Source organism: Podarcis filfolensis, assembly GCF_964270895.1.
Source record: "Podarcis filfolensis genome assembly, chromosome: 11".
Classification (NCBI taxonomy): domain Eukaryota; kingdom Metazoa; phylum Chordata; class Lepidosauria; order Squamata; family Lacertidae; genus Podarcis; species Podarcis filfolensis.
Genome location: NC_139613.1, coordinates 19,179,203 through 19,193,323, shown reverse-complemented (window position 1 = coordinate 19,193,323; position 14,121 = coordinate 19,179,203). Strand labels below are relative to the sequence as shown.

The window sequence follows — 14,121 nt, the reverse complement described above, 5'->3', positions numbered from 1 at the left end:
GGTGCTTTTGAAACTCGCTCAAGCACTTATTTGCCTTTCTGTTCTCATCGGTCTTGCTGGTTTTGCTTTCTGACCACTTCGGCCTGATATTTAATTTGGCCATTTGTTTATAGGTTCATAAACAGTCTCTCTCTCTCTCTCTCTCTCTCTCTCTCTCTCTCTCTCTCTCTCTCCCCCTCTCTCTCTCACACACACACTTCCTGTAAGGTTTGTCTGGTAAAATTCCATTAAGAAATGACCTTTATGTCCACCACAGGCATTGGATGAGGTGATTGATCATCGAAAACAGAATCCTGCTAAGGGAAGGCAACAACAATGTTTTCTTCTTTTCATCTCTTCCACACTAGGAAATAGCAGCACTCATGAAAATAATCTTCAGACTCTACATGACTGCAAACTGAATACAGCTATTAAAAGTTGACAGCAACCTATGATAATGAGTAGGCTGCAGCCTTACACATTCAGAAACCCAGAGATGTCCATTTTGGCCCTTAGTTTCTCCAGGGGCCATGCAACGCTGCCATTCTAGCAGTCAAGGAAATCAAAATGCAACAAAACCCAATGTTAAATGGAATGTTAATTGTTGGGTCTGGCAGTCAATATTGTTACATTATGGTCATTGTGATATTATTCTCTTTAGGCTATATTCTGCATACCACTTTGAGCACAAATGTATTGGTGTAAAATGCCACCAGTGTGTAAACAGGTTAACCACAACTCTGATCACAAAGAGTGATATGGGATAGAAATGGCTGCAGTACTGGGGAGTTTTTTTTTGTGGGGGGAAGTTCAGTCACCAACTTTCATTAGTAGCGATAAATGGATGTCAATTGAACATATTAGTTAAGCTTGACAGCTCCAAAGCTTTTAGCTTTGTTTACTAAAAAATAAGTAAAGCAAACATGCTAAATTAGGGCACCAAGACATTTTCAGATACAAACTTGACCTTTCCCTATGCAAATCAAGCCAATCCCAAATTTTCCTGGAAAATCCACATCACTATCTATGACTGGACTTCTGCCCCTGTCTTGTCAACAGAGAAGAACTTTTCTGGCAGCAGTTTCAGCTTCTCCAGCTCTAGCATCTCATAGGAGAAACCTGGGGTTGGAGTCAAATGCTTGAGAACGACCATAGGCCAATGGTATAGCACATGCCCTGGAAACAGAAGAGCCTTGGTTCAATGCATATCCAGAAAGACCAGATAGAAGGTGATGGGAAATACAGTATCTCTGCCTGAGACTCTGGAAAGCAGCTCTGTCATTCAGGCCACACTGTCAAATTGCTTTGAACAGTCATGGTGTCACTCCCAAAGAATGCTGGGAACTGTAGTTTGTTAAGAGTGCTGAGAGATTTTAGAAGACTCCTATTCCCCTCACAGAGATACAATTCACAGAGTGGGTTAACAATTGTTCCATTCCCCAGGAAACGCTTGAAAACTGTAGCTTTGTGAGGGGAATAAGGGTCTCCTAACAATTCTCAGTACTCTTAACAAACCAGGATTCTCTGGGGGAAGCCATGATTGTTTGAAGTGATGTAAATGTATGGTGAAGGTGGGGCCTCACAGCAGACAATACTGGCCCATGGTCTAACTTGGCACAATACAGCACAATATCCAGGCCCGGATCTGGCCACAGCTCCCAACCTGTTCTAGAAACCACTTGCCATGCTTTTAAAAGACCTAGGCCACCCATCCTTCCTTATGCCTCCACTGCCTTCCACCCAAAGAGGCTGCTCACCCTTTTGCACCGTTTAGATTAGAACCGCTTTTCCGGGGGCTGGGGTGGGAAGCAAGGCAAAACCCAACAACGTTCCTCTGACAGAAAAGAGAACAAATGGCCAATGTGAAGCACAGAGGCAGCTGGGCAGCTCTGCAACATGATTGCACTTAATGAGAACAATGACCCCATGTACCCAAATGTCAATATCCTTTTCCAAGTATTTCAGAAGCTGGATTCATTATTGCTCGTATTGGCAGGGTTTGCTAATTTGACAATGTCAGAGACTGGGGAGAGAACATTCTCGTTTTGCAACAGACCGCAGGGACCATCCCCGCAGTTGCCCAATCAGAACTCTGGACCGGATCATATTTATCTTTGCTAAGTCTTATAAACAACAGTTAGGACTGAAGGTGGGGTGCAGTGAACAGCTTAGCCCAGACCTCACAGTTATTACCCTAATCCTCTGGTAAGCACCATGGGGATACTTTACTGACTGAGAGCCAAGCAAAGCCTTAGTTTGCAGTCCTGATGTGAATCAGCAAGACTGATTGCCACAGGCAACTTTGCAGTGCCATTCTAATCTTGCTGCTGGAACCTGCCCAGAATCCTCTGAAATATTGAGTGTTTTGCCACTTGCCTGGAGATAAAAGTCAGATTTCTGTCTCTCTGGCTTTCGTGCATTTCCTAAAACATTGCTGCACACCACCCCAATCTCTGAGCGGTGTGAGATTCCAGGGGTTCCAAATGCTTGCCCAGGGTTCATGTTTCCTTTCAGGAATGAGGCACAGCAGTGCCCGTGGTGCTTTTATGATATATGGTTTATTTGCACATATATACAATCTGAGCCTATGATGGGGGGACTCACAGCATCAACACCCCAATAAAGTCCTGCTTCTCCCATAGCCACAGCCTAGTATTCCAGGAGAAATCAGGAATGGCTCACCCTCTCTTCCAGTCCACCCTTCAGCTTTGGCATCCAGCTTCTAAGCTCAACTCTGGCCTTTTCTTCTACCAAACCCCACCCATTTGCCATCTCACAGAGAGCACCTTTCCTTTGTTTCCCTTAATGGCCCATCACCCAGGTGATCACCTCATCAGGAAGCTAGCCTGGTTTATTTTTTTTAAGACTTGATGGATCCAGAGTTTAGGAGGGTCTCTGCATACAGCCTACTTAACCACACCACACACACAAAAACTTTGTAACACTGTGTTTGCTCTGGGATGATTAAAAAAAACTTACATACATACAAATGAAAGATCTCTCGAAGGACAGGCACAACTACATTTTGCTATGCTGCAGATGCACACTGTCCATCCTGCTTACAGTCCCTGCATCGTAGGCTAAAAAGCTGGATGCGGTTATTCCTGCATACCAGATATAAACACTGGCTCTGGTGTAGCCATTGTGAGCAGTGAGATGCTTCTGTTCTGGCCAAGCAGGCAACATTCCTCATTCTTAGACCTCCTCTGCTAATTACACACAACTGGGGAAAGAAAGTGCTTTCCCCTCCTTATCTAAACGGTAACTGTCACACCAGGTGGAAGGATAATTCTTACTGAAATCACAGTCAGCAAGATAAAGCTTAAACTTCACCTTCCTGAGCGCTGCAGTGCAGATGATACCAAGCAACTGGTATTTCATTTTGTTAAAAGAATACGATGTGATTGCTAATCATGCAGCTAGTGCTACCTGCAGTTTCGGTCGTGGCGCACTTGCGCAAGTTATTGCATACAGATTTTACAATCCATGCCAGCCAGAGGCAGGCTAAGGCTTAGGAAGCTATCCTATGCTGAATCAAAGCGTTTGTTTGTTTTATTAAAGTTGCCTTTTGGGATAACTCCTTACAAACCACTCATTAAAAACCACGACACATCTAGCTCAGTATTAGCTTCTGTCTACAGATTCTATTACTGCCAACTGAGCAGTTCGAAAGCACGTCAAAGTGCAAGTAGATAAATAGATACCGCTCTGGCGGGAAGGTAAACAGTGTTTCTGTGAGCTGCTCTGGTTCGCCAGAAGTGGCTTAGTCATACTGGCCTCATGACCCGGAAGCTGTACGCCAGCTCCCTCAGCCAATAAAGCAAGATGAGCCCCGCAACCCCCGAGTCGGCCATGACTGGACCTAATGGTCAGGGGTCCCTTTACCTTTACTTTACAGATTCTATGCAAACTATCTAGCAGTGGCTCTCCCTGGACATACTAGGGATTGAACCCAGAACCTTCAGGTGCCCTACCCCTGGCACCCTAACAAGGTCCCCCTGCTTGGGGGGAAGCTTCATATTCTATGCTAAGAAGCTTCTTTCTGATGCATTCTACGATGAATCCCAAAGTATGAGCATCCGCAGCTGACTCTAGTGTCCTGCAGCCTGAAGTAAGCTAACTTAGTTGGGAGTCAGCTGTACTAAAACCTCCGAGAGCTCAGACTCCTGTTGAATACAGCAAAGAAGGTGAGGCTCCCTTCCTTCACTCTCCACACCCTCCAGACCAATCACATGCCAGTTCAGCTTTAAATCTTTGCTATTTTATCTTCCATGCAAAGAATGCCAGGCTTATTACTGGGTCAGAGATACATATACAGTGCACTGTGCAAAGCTTAAGAGGGTGGAAACAGCTGACACTAGGCAGAGGGAGGAAGGAAGGCAGAGGGAACCCTACGTGATGTTTGGTACCAGTAACTTCTTACTGTGCAGCTTTCCAGCTCCTAAGCAGGACAGCCTGGTAGCCGCATGATGCAATTACTGGGTGGAAGCTAATCTTGCCTGCATACTTTGGACTCTGCTTGATTAGCAGAAAGCTTTTTCCTGACATATTTCGGACTTCTTCTTTTTTAAAAAAAATAGTTTTGTATTGAAAGCTTTTCATGGACAACAAAGATACATGTGGCACCTCCGTTTTCAGTTCACATTGTCTTTTCTACAGGTCAGTTACATTTGGTGTGAGATATTGCTATTGTAGGCATTTCGAGTTGGGGGGAGAGAGGTGGGGGGGTGAGAAGGGGGTAGCGTTCTTTCCTTCTTTTGCAGAGTATATATGTGGAATTCTGTGTCAGCATCATGTGGATAAGTTCTTTAAAGGAAAAAAAAAGCTCTGCTGATAAGAGTACTATTGTTTCTTCCACCCTTTTCTTCCTCCTATTCTTTCTTCCACCACAGATGCATTTTTACATATTATGGATTCTATCTTGATAAATACTTTGTATATATAAACGGAGCAGTTCTTTTCTTTTCGTGAATGTGAACCAGTGTTAGAAATTCATATATAAAGCTAATCGACCAGTGGCACCTTAAACCTAGGTTACAGTTGCCACAACAGAATGTCTAGGCACCGTTTTCCAATTTTAAAAAAACTATTATTATTACTATTGTTATTATTTATTACTATTTATTAACTATTTATATTTCAAAGAAAAAACTCAAAGTAGTTTACAACACATTGAAACATCAACTATACAATCCATAATAAAACCCACATTCAAGCTTCAAGGAAAGTAGTTCGGATCCTTCTTTTATTGACATGTTGTTTTCCCCATATTTATTTACCTACTTAATTAATATAACTGTCCTATAGCATAAGTTCTCCAGGAAGCCAGTGTGGTGTAGTGGTTAGAGCATTGGACTAGGACCTGGGAGATAAGGGTTCAAATCCCCACTCACTAGGTGACCTTGGGCCAGTCACAGCCTCGTACCCTACTTTGCGGAGTTGTTGGAGAGATTAATTGAGGACAGGGGTGAAAAATGTCCTCCTTGGAGGAAAAAGTGGGATATACATGCAATAAATAAGCTCTTCTGCTTACCTGCTGAAGAAAGCTGAAGGGACCAGCCAGATGGAGATGTCAAGCACCAACCTGGCATCCAGAAATCCCCATGTGGTCACAACTGAACATGCCTGGTGCCTTGAGAATTTCAAACACTGATTTGAACTTTTTGTGTATCCATCATCTGTAGTTTGCTCAAAACTTTGTACTCGTCAAAATGCCATGTATTATTTTCCCATCAAACTCAGATTTACCGTTTCTGCAGAAATCTAGTAAGTCTACCAATCTAAAATCTACCAATCGTGACAAAAGTAAATCCAAATTAAATTTAAAGGAGCCCATGGCAGTGACCAAAGAAGGAATGTTGAGTACCAGTAATATTCTGATGCAAGTTTTACTTAGAAACAAGTCCCACTGTGTTTAATAGGGCTTACTTCCAGTATTGCAACCTGAGTTTCTTTGCTAGAAATAAACCACCCCCCACAGGTAATTAGATAATCATGGGGGCTGTTTGGTGGGATTGTGCATTGTCCTCCACTTTCCACAACAGTTAATTCAGCACCATCACTTAGCTGTGGGCTGGGCGAGACTTGCATCCTCTGCAACATTGAGTGTTGCGGTCGGAAGCCTAAGAAGGAATTTAAAATTCTCAATCGCCATTATCAAAATAAAGTTAATTTTTGGAATAAACTGCTCACCCATGTGTTTATCCCAGTAGGTTTCCTACAAAATAGCAGTGCTAGATCCCACAAAAATCTTTTATTTTGCTGCATTTAAAGCAGTAAACAGGCATAGCCTGCAATTCTAAACACAGTTATTTGCCAGGAAGCATGAGAAAATTGAGGCCTAAACAAGATCATGTTTAAATTACCCCTTTGGGGGCTTGCCATTCAGGCAGGATGATTGTTTATCAAAAGTGGCTGCGATGAAGCAATCCAGCCAGCACCCAAACACAAATTACTATTTAAAAACCAACAATAACAGCCATTTACAGTTTTTGTTATTGCAGCCTATCCTCAAGGCAACTTAAAACAACACAAAATGCATTAACACAGTAAAACAACAAGGCACCCTAAAATGATCTAAAACAGTGGGGAATAGGGGCTTCCTGACAACTCTCAGCACCCTTAGCAAACTACAGTTCCCAGGATCCTTTGGGGGAAGCCATGGCTGTTTAAAGTGGTATGATACTGTTTTAAATGTATAGTGTGGATGGGGTCCTAATGTGTGCCATTTCAGAAGGCATTGTTTTTCATCCACAAAATATTTACGGGAAGGAATGGCAAGAGGAGGCAGAAGGCAGGCAGGCACAAGTTTGTTTATATTGTATAGTAAACACAACATATCCTTGTAGCATTCCTGAACAGCCTGGCCAGTACTTTGGAGCAGGATTGTAATTCTTTTCCGGCACTTCCTGACAGTAGCAAGGTGCAGCTAACAGCGCAACGAGTCGTACAAAGAAAACAACACCTGTTGTGTCTTATTATTATTATTATTATCATTATTAGCCACTAGTTAGGGGAGGGGTAAAACCTTTGGTGGGGACATGTCGTGCTCCTTCTGGGGTAGTTTGTCCAACTTTGGTCCACACCCTGCACTCAGCTCTTACCTGTGGCTCCTAGAAGCTGTCAGCATGCAATAGCAGCCACATTCTGGGTAAAGGTAAAGGGACCCCAGTCATTAGGTCCAGTCGTGGCTGACTCTGGGGTTGCGGCGCTCATCTCGCTTTATTGGCCAAGGGAGCTAGTGTACAGCTTCCGGGTCATGTGGCCAGCATGACTAAGCCGCTTCTGGCGAACCAGAGCAGCGAACGGAAATGCCGTTTACCTTCCCGCAGGAGTGGTACCTATTTATCTACTTGCACTTTGATGTGCTTTTGAACTGCTAGGTGGGCAGGAGCAGGGACTGAGCAACGGGAGCTCACCCCGTCGCGGGGATTCGAACCACTGACCTTCCGATCAGCAAGCCCTAGGCTCTGTGGTTTAACCAACAGCGCCACCTGCATTACTCTACATTCTGGGAATGGCTGGCTAAACCAGGTGAGGGTAGCCGATGGGTCTCAAACCCTCGGTGAGTCAGGGACTTTCCTTGCACATGAAGATAGGCCCCGGCAGATTGAGCTGATGCAACCAGGCCTGGGAAGTGATATATAAAGATTTGAAGAGAATGTTGAAAATGACTTTTGTTAAAAAAATAGAAGCTATGGTTTTGAAAGGTACAGGACTTAATGGATTTACTCTGCAAAGGACTTTGTTCCTGCATCTGAGAGTGGATGCCAGGCCAAGACCAGCCCATCCCCATAGAAGGAAGAAGCCACCGCCAAAGAAGATAAGGAAGATTGGCAAAACAAACTAATGAACTATGGAGGACATACTGGATAATTTGAAACCCAATAAAGAAAGGACATTGATTTTTTCCCCTCTCCTTTTTTTAAAAAACAAACAAGGGGAAATTTTGATGCAGGCTTCCTCAACCTTGGCCCTCCAGATGTTTTTGGCCTACAACTCCCATGATCCCTAGCGAGCAGGACCAGTGGTCAGGGATGATGGGAATTGTAGTCTCAAAGCATCTGGAGGGCCAAGGTTGAGGAAGCCTGGTTTAATGCATATCTTGCAAGCTTTGTGTATAGGTTTTACACTATCTGAACTTTTAAAGGGCACTTGTAACAACATGAATAAGGTTTTAAAAATGGACTGTTAAGCATATAAGACTTTATGGATGTGCATGAATCAGTATAAAATAATGGAACCAGGAGATGGAGTGGAGGGGAGTCAATTAAGATGTATGATTTAAATTCTTGATTGTGAGGGTTTTTTATTATTATTATAAAATTAATAAATTAAGAGGTGAATGGACCAATAGTGGGCCCAACGGTCAAGAAGGCGGTTTCTGCACATGGGATATAAATGCTGAAAATGAATAAATAAATAGATTTGCTGGAATTTGTTTTTTAATAATGGGGTTTCAAGAAACCCCTTTCTCCACATTTCTTTATGACACTGAGCACCAGGTGGTCAGGAGCTCTCTGGCTAGATTGCCGCTCACAACTGTGGGTGTTTCATACTCCCTCCCAGGTTGAAAATGTGCTTTGTGTAGATCTCCTGGAGCAAAACGAAGCTTTGAAAACCTAGTTGCAGCTACAAGGGATATGTTGTTTTCCTCATTTCAGAGAGCCTCATATTTAGAAGAGACAAGGATGCTCAGAGCTAAGCGAGCCCAGAGTTGGCACACATCACATTTTCAACACATCTTGGCAGTGGGGCAGCTTTTAAAATTTTAAGTTTCAACAGAAGATGCCTTCTTCTCTCTTCTTTCATGTACTAATTTACCCAACCTCTGTAAACAGAAGATTATGAAACCTGGCGTTCTGAACACAAACTGAGATCTTTGGGGAGCTTGTTACCATAGCTGTCAACGTTTCCCCCTTTTTAAGGGAAATTCCCTTATTCCGAATAGGATTCCTCGCAAGAAAAGGGAAAAGTTGACAGCTATGCTTGTTACATGTGACAGGGAACCTGTGGCCATCTTGATGTTGTTGTCTACAATTTCCATCATGCCTTATGTTCCCAATCTATGCCAGTGCTCTGCAGGCGAGGACCTCCTGCTGATACCATCTTATCAGGAGGTTTCTTGTGCATAATGTAGGAATTGCCCCTTTACTGTGGTGGCACCTATCCTTGAGATTTACCTCCCCTTGAATACTAGACGGTCGCCATCTTTTCAGCACCTACTGAAGAAGGCCTTCTGTCAACAAGCCTTTTAACCCAAGATTTTCCCCAGTCATCGGAATTGTTTTATAGAAATTTTTATTGTTTCAGTGCTTGTTTGCCTCCTGTGGGATATAAATTTAGTAAATAAATAAATATTTGCTTTTTAAAAGGAGCATATCAAAGAAACCTCCACTTCACCACTTATTAAAAGCCAGCCTGTTTCAGCGGGCCTTTGGCCAAAGTCTGTGCCCACGCCATAATTTTAAAGTGCATTCAAAGCACATTACTTCCCTCAAAGAATTCTGAGCAGTGCATTTTAACCCTCGCAGAGTCAGAATTCCCAGCAACCTTTAGTAAACTACAGTGCCCAGAATTCTTTGAGAGGGAAATGTGTTTCAAATGTGCTTAAAAGGCCCAGTGTCTACACAGCCACACAGGGTGCTGTTCTGTTACCCCTGATGTGCAGTTAAATTTTTCTTGCTCTGCTTTTGTTTTCCTGCTCGGTCATTTACTTTTTATACACAGTGTACATCTTTCCTCCTTGACTGATTAATGAATAGGTAACATTTACCGTATTTTTTGCTCTATAAGACGCACCAGACCATAAGATGCACCTAGTTTTTAGAGGAGGAAAACAAGAAAAAAAAAATTCTGAATCCCAGAAGCCAGAACAGCAAGAGGGATCGCTACACAGCAATCCCCCTCGCTGTTCTGGCTTCTGGGATAGCCGTGCGAAGCCTCTTCAGGGCAGGGGGAGCCTTTATCCCGCTGCCCTGAAGAGGCTTTGCGTGGCTATCCCAGAAGCTAGAACAGCGAGAGGGAGTGCTGCGCAGTGATCCCTCTCGCTGTTCTGGCTTCTGGGATAGCTGTGCAGCCTGCATTCGCTCCATAAGATTGCACACACATTTCCCCTTACTTTTTAGGAGGGAAGAAGTGCGTCTTATAGAGCGAAAAATACGGTAACTGCTTGTATACATATATTTTTCTACTTCTGGATTTTTTTTTATATTCTACGGTACATTTGTAACATGCAAGTCCTTTCTGGTGGGAGGGAAGCCGTCTAGAAATATATGTATAATTCTAAACAAAGCAAGGCATTTGGTAGATTAATATAGGTGCTTCTCCAATGCGCTATCCTACGTGCAGTGCAGCAGGTATCTCAAATGTATACACTTCCGCTGACATTTTCAAATCAGATAGAAGCTAGTTTGCAGGAAAACTCATCGAACAGCAGTATTTCTCAAGGAACAACAGGATACATATGGATTGGCATTCCATTTTAGGGGGTGAAAGTTACCGTAATGTTTGCAAAATTCTTCAGTGAGGGGGTCTTAAAAATATGTTTTTGGGTGTGAGGAATTCAAATCTGCTTCTATTTTTGTGACTGGACAACGTTTAGCTTGCTAAGTCTACACCTGATGAAGAAGCACGGAAGATCCTTTCGGAAAAACCAACACATTTTAATTTTACCGTCTGAAAATGTCATAATGCTAAATACTATAATGCTAAATAGTAAGCAGATAGATAAATAATATAGATACAGAACTGCAAGTACTTCAACAATCATTTTTAAAGATTTCTATGAAATTGTACACAGGTTTTACCTACCAAGTAAAACTAAATTATTTTTTTTAATTTATCCAAAACATCTTTTGAATTCCCAACTAATGTCACAACTTTTGAGCCCACCCACGCCCTCATTTTGGGAGGCTGAGAGCTGGAAAATTCAACACGCCCTAATCTAACATGTGCTCTGCTTTGAACACCAGCAGTGGGAGTGCACTGGAGCCAGAGTAAACAGGAATGTGTGTACACAGATCAGAATGTTGGTGCACTCACAGAAAATCTTTTCGAATCCAGGTTCAGAAATCTGTGTAACTTAACCTTCCATTCCTTATCTCACCATAACTCTGCGCGAAGGTTCCCTTCATGATTATTTACTACACAATTACACACTGCACAAGGGGAAGAGCCTGTTGCCCCCGTCCCCCATCCTTTTGTTATTCGCACAGCCCCCTGTGCTGGGGACGGAATGTCTGCAGAGGGCAGGAGCAGGTGCTGAAAAGGCTGACTTAAGAGCCTTGATCTTCCATTTTATATAAACCATCTTGAGTAGAGGGGGGAAATCCACCTTCTCAGTGATCTAAAAAGACCTCATGGGCACAATTCTACCAAAGGTAGGCACTTCAAAAACCCCACTGTTGTTGATGGACCACAAACCTATTTGTATTGTGTGGAAGTAGTTACCACCACATTCAGTCGAACTGTGTTCAATATGCATAATTGTGTCCTTAATTATATGCTTATTTCTCTCCATCCCATCGAAATCTACTATACAACAGTACAATCGCATTCACATTTCTTCAGAAACAAATCCCACTTGTGCTCAATGGCATTAACTCCTAGGTAAGTGTGAACAGGCTTGCAGCCTCAGCGGTGCTGAACTTTAGCCGGATTGTGACCTCCCAGCTTTATTTGTGCGAAAGCAGACAAGGGCAATTATTGTAATTGTGGGTAAAGTGCAACTGCATATCAATTAACTATCAATGTAATCTGTAAGCCCGTCAATGAAACTTAATTTGAGCTTACCTGGGGAATCTTTAATAGCGCTGAGTAAATGAATACCCTTAACGACACAATGCCTGGATAGAAAGACTGTAATTAAGCAGGCAGCTATACCATTCTAGCTAACATCAGTATTCAACATTTTATTGGTGCCAACAGGCGACATTAAAGCTGTGATTCTATGCACTTTTACTTAGCCTCACTGAACACAGTGGAGCAGATAGCTCAGCCTCTTACAGCATGAGACTCTTCATCTCAACGTCGTGGGTTTGAATCCCATGTTGGGCAAAAGAGTCCTGTATTGCAGGGGCCTAGACTAGATGGCCTTCTGTGTTCCTCCCAACTCTATGATATCCAAGGAAACATGGATTGGGTTGAGCTGCAAGGATATTTGCTCCTTGGGCAAATTCTGCAAGGGTACTGTTCTGCTAGGTTTGGCATTCTGTGTTCTTATGGAGAGCTAGGACAAGAGTGTGTTGAATTTGGGGGAGATGAGAGTGGACAAGAATAAAGTTGGCGGAGGGACGCCAGTTTCATATCAGGTGCAATAAATCCCGCCCCATCCAGAACAACAGGTGAGGTGAGCTAGTTTGTCAAAAACTGGTCTAAAAGTGAAAAAGCCCTCCTAAGCCATGCAACTAAGCATCCCCATCGAAATCTACCTTTGTTGCAATAGCTCTTCTGGCTTACAACAGCAAGCAACACCCCGAACCCTAAACAAGCAAGCAAACAAAAGTAGAAGTCAGGAGAAAAACCAAACATCCACCACGAAGAGACTTGTGGCACTTTAAGGACTACTACCGCATTTATGACGGTATAAACTTCCGTGGACTATCAAAGAGTCCTGAGACAAGCTGTAGTCCACAAAGGATTCCGCCGTCAGAAATGTGTTACGTCTTAAGAGGTGCCACGAGACCTTTGTTGTTCCTGTTGCAACAGACGTGACACGGCTATCGGGTGGAGGGGGGGTGTTCCACCAGAAAGAAACCTCTATTTCCACCTAACAAGCGGCATCGACCTCGCTTCAAGCTGTCAAAGCTAGGAGGAAAGGGGCGCCTCTTTCTTTCAGAAGGAGGGGGCGCTTGCTACAATTCTCAACTACTGAGAACAACCGCCCCCTCAAAAAACAACAACCCGTGCCTCTCCCTATAGTAGCTGGCCTTGCACACACACCCAACTTCCCATTGCCCGAGGAAGCGAATCCTGCCCGCCAGTTCCTTCGCTCTCCCTAACTTCCTCGAAGTTTGCAATCAACAGGCGTTCGTTTGCACGTTCACCTGGGACAAGACGAAGTCGCTGCGCACTCAAGAAACTTTGCCTTCCAGCGAGCGAGCGCGATTGGAAACGCAGGGATCGTCGGAGGCGGAGAGCGCAGAGGAAAAGAGTCTCTCCAACCGCCAAGCCTCGGCCAGGCTTCCACGACGGAGATCAGATTACCACTTGCCTCCCGTGGGGGCTGAGGGACGACGGGGAAAGTCGACCCCCTACGGGGGAAGACGCGAAGAAAACCCCGGAATAAGAATGCGCCCCTCGTGCGCCCTCCTTTACCTGCCTTGCCAACGAGGCGCAGAAGTCCAGCGCGCTCCCTTGTCTTCGTGGACGCTGCGCTCTCTCCAGGGCAGACAAACAGCTACGCCCCTGGCTGCGCGTACCCCGACCCAGGCTGCCGGGATCTCACTTGTCGCCCCCAAGGCACCCTCCTCTTCTTCCGCCGCCGCCGCCGCCTCGCCTTCTTCCCATGGCCGTAGCCGCCGCTGCTGTTGGAGAGTTGGAAAGCGTCGCTCTCCTGGAGAGAGTTGCGCCTGGAGGGAGAGGCGGGCTTTATGTCCGCCGAGGGGAGCGGCTTCTTTTAAGAAGGGATCTGCTCGGCACTTTCTGCTCCGGGCGGAGGGGCGAAGCGGGGGGGGGCTGGGGGGCTGGCGGCGAGGCAGGGAGGAGGCGAGCGCTGCGTTCTGGCAAGCTCGGGTTGCTGCCCAGCCCGGGAGGAGGTGCGCCTTAGCGCGCGTCTCTTTTTTGCCCGGATCCCCCCTCCCTCATCCAAAATAATTTCTCTCTCCCCCCCCCTCGTTTTCTTTTTTCGGGGCTCCACCTAGAGAGAGAACTTCGCGACTGCAGGGCTTGTGTTGCGTTTTATCCCGCAAGGAGCTCGAGGTGGTATACATAGTTTCCCCTCTCCGCATTGAATCCCCACTGTAACCCTATGAGCTAGGCACATACAAGCGAAGCTGCCTCGTACAGAGTCAGGCTGCTGGCCCATCTAGCGCAGACTTGTCCACACTGACTAGCAGCGGCTGCCCAGGATTTCAGGCAGGGACTCTCTCCCAGCCCTACCTGAGGGTTCCCGGGATCAAACCTGGTGCCTTCTGCATGCAC

General features: G+C 44.8%; 1 protein-coding gene across 6 annotated transcripts in view; it reads right to left on the bottom strand.

The window, feature by feature from the left end:
- GHR (growth hormone receptor) overlaps positions 1–13,769 on the bottom strand; it is a 103,865-nt gene extending 90,096 nt beyond the window's left edge. The window contains exon 1 of one of the 6 annotated variants that reach the window (XR_014539634.1): positions 13,301–13,769. The gene's annotated coding sequence lies outside the window, so the exon portion shown is untranslated. Of the gene's footprint in view, positions 1–13,025 lie in introns of all 6 variants that reach the window. The other 5 variants (XR_014539635.1, XR_014539636.1, XM_083576165.1 and 2 more) reach the window with 5 other exon arrangements.
- Positions 13,770–14,121: the final 352 nt, after the last annotated feature.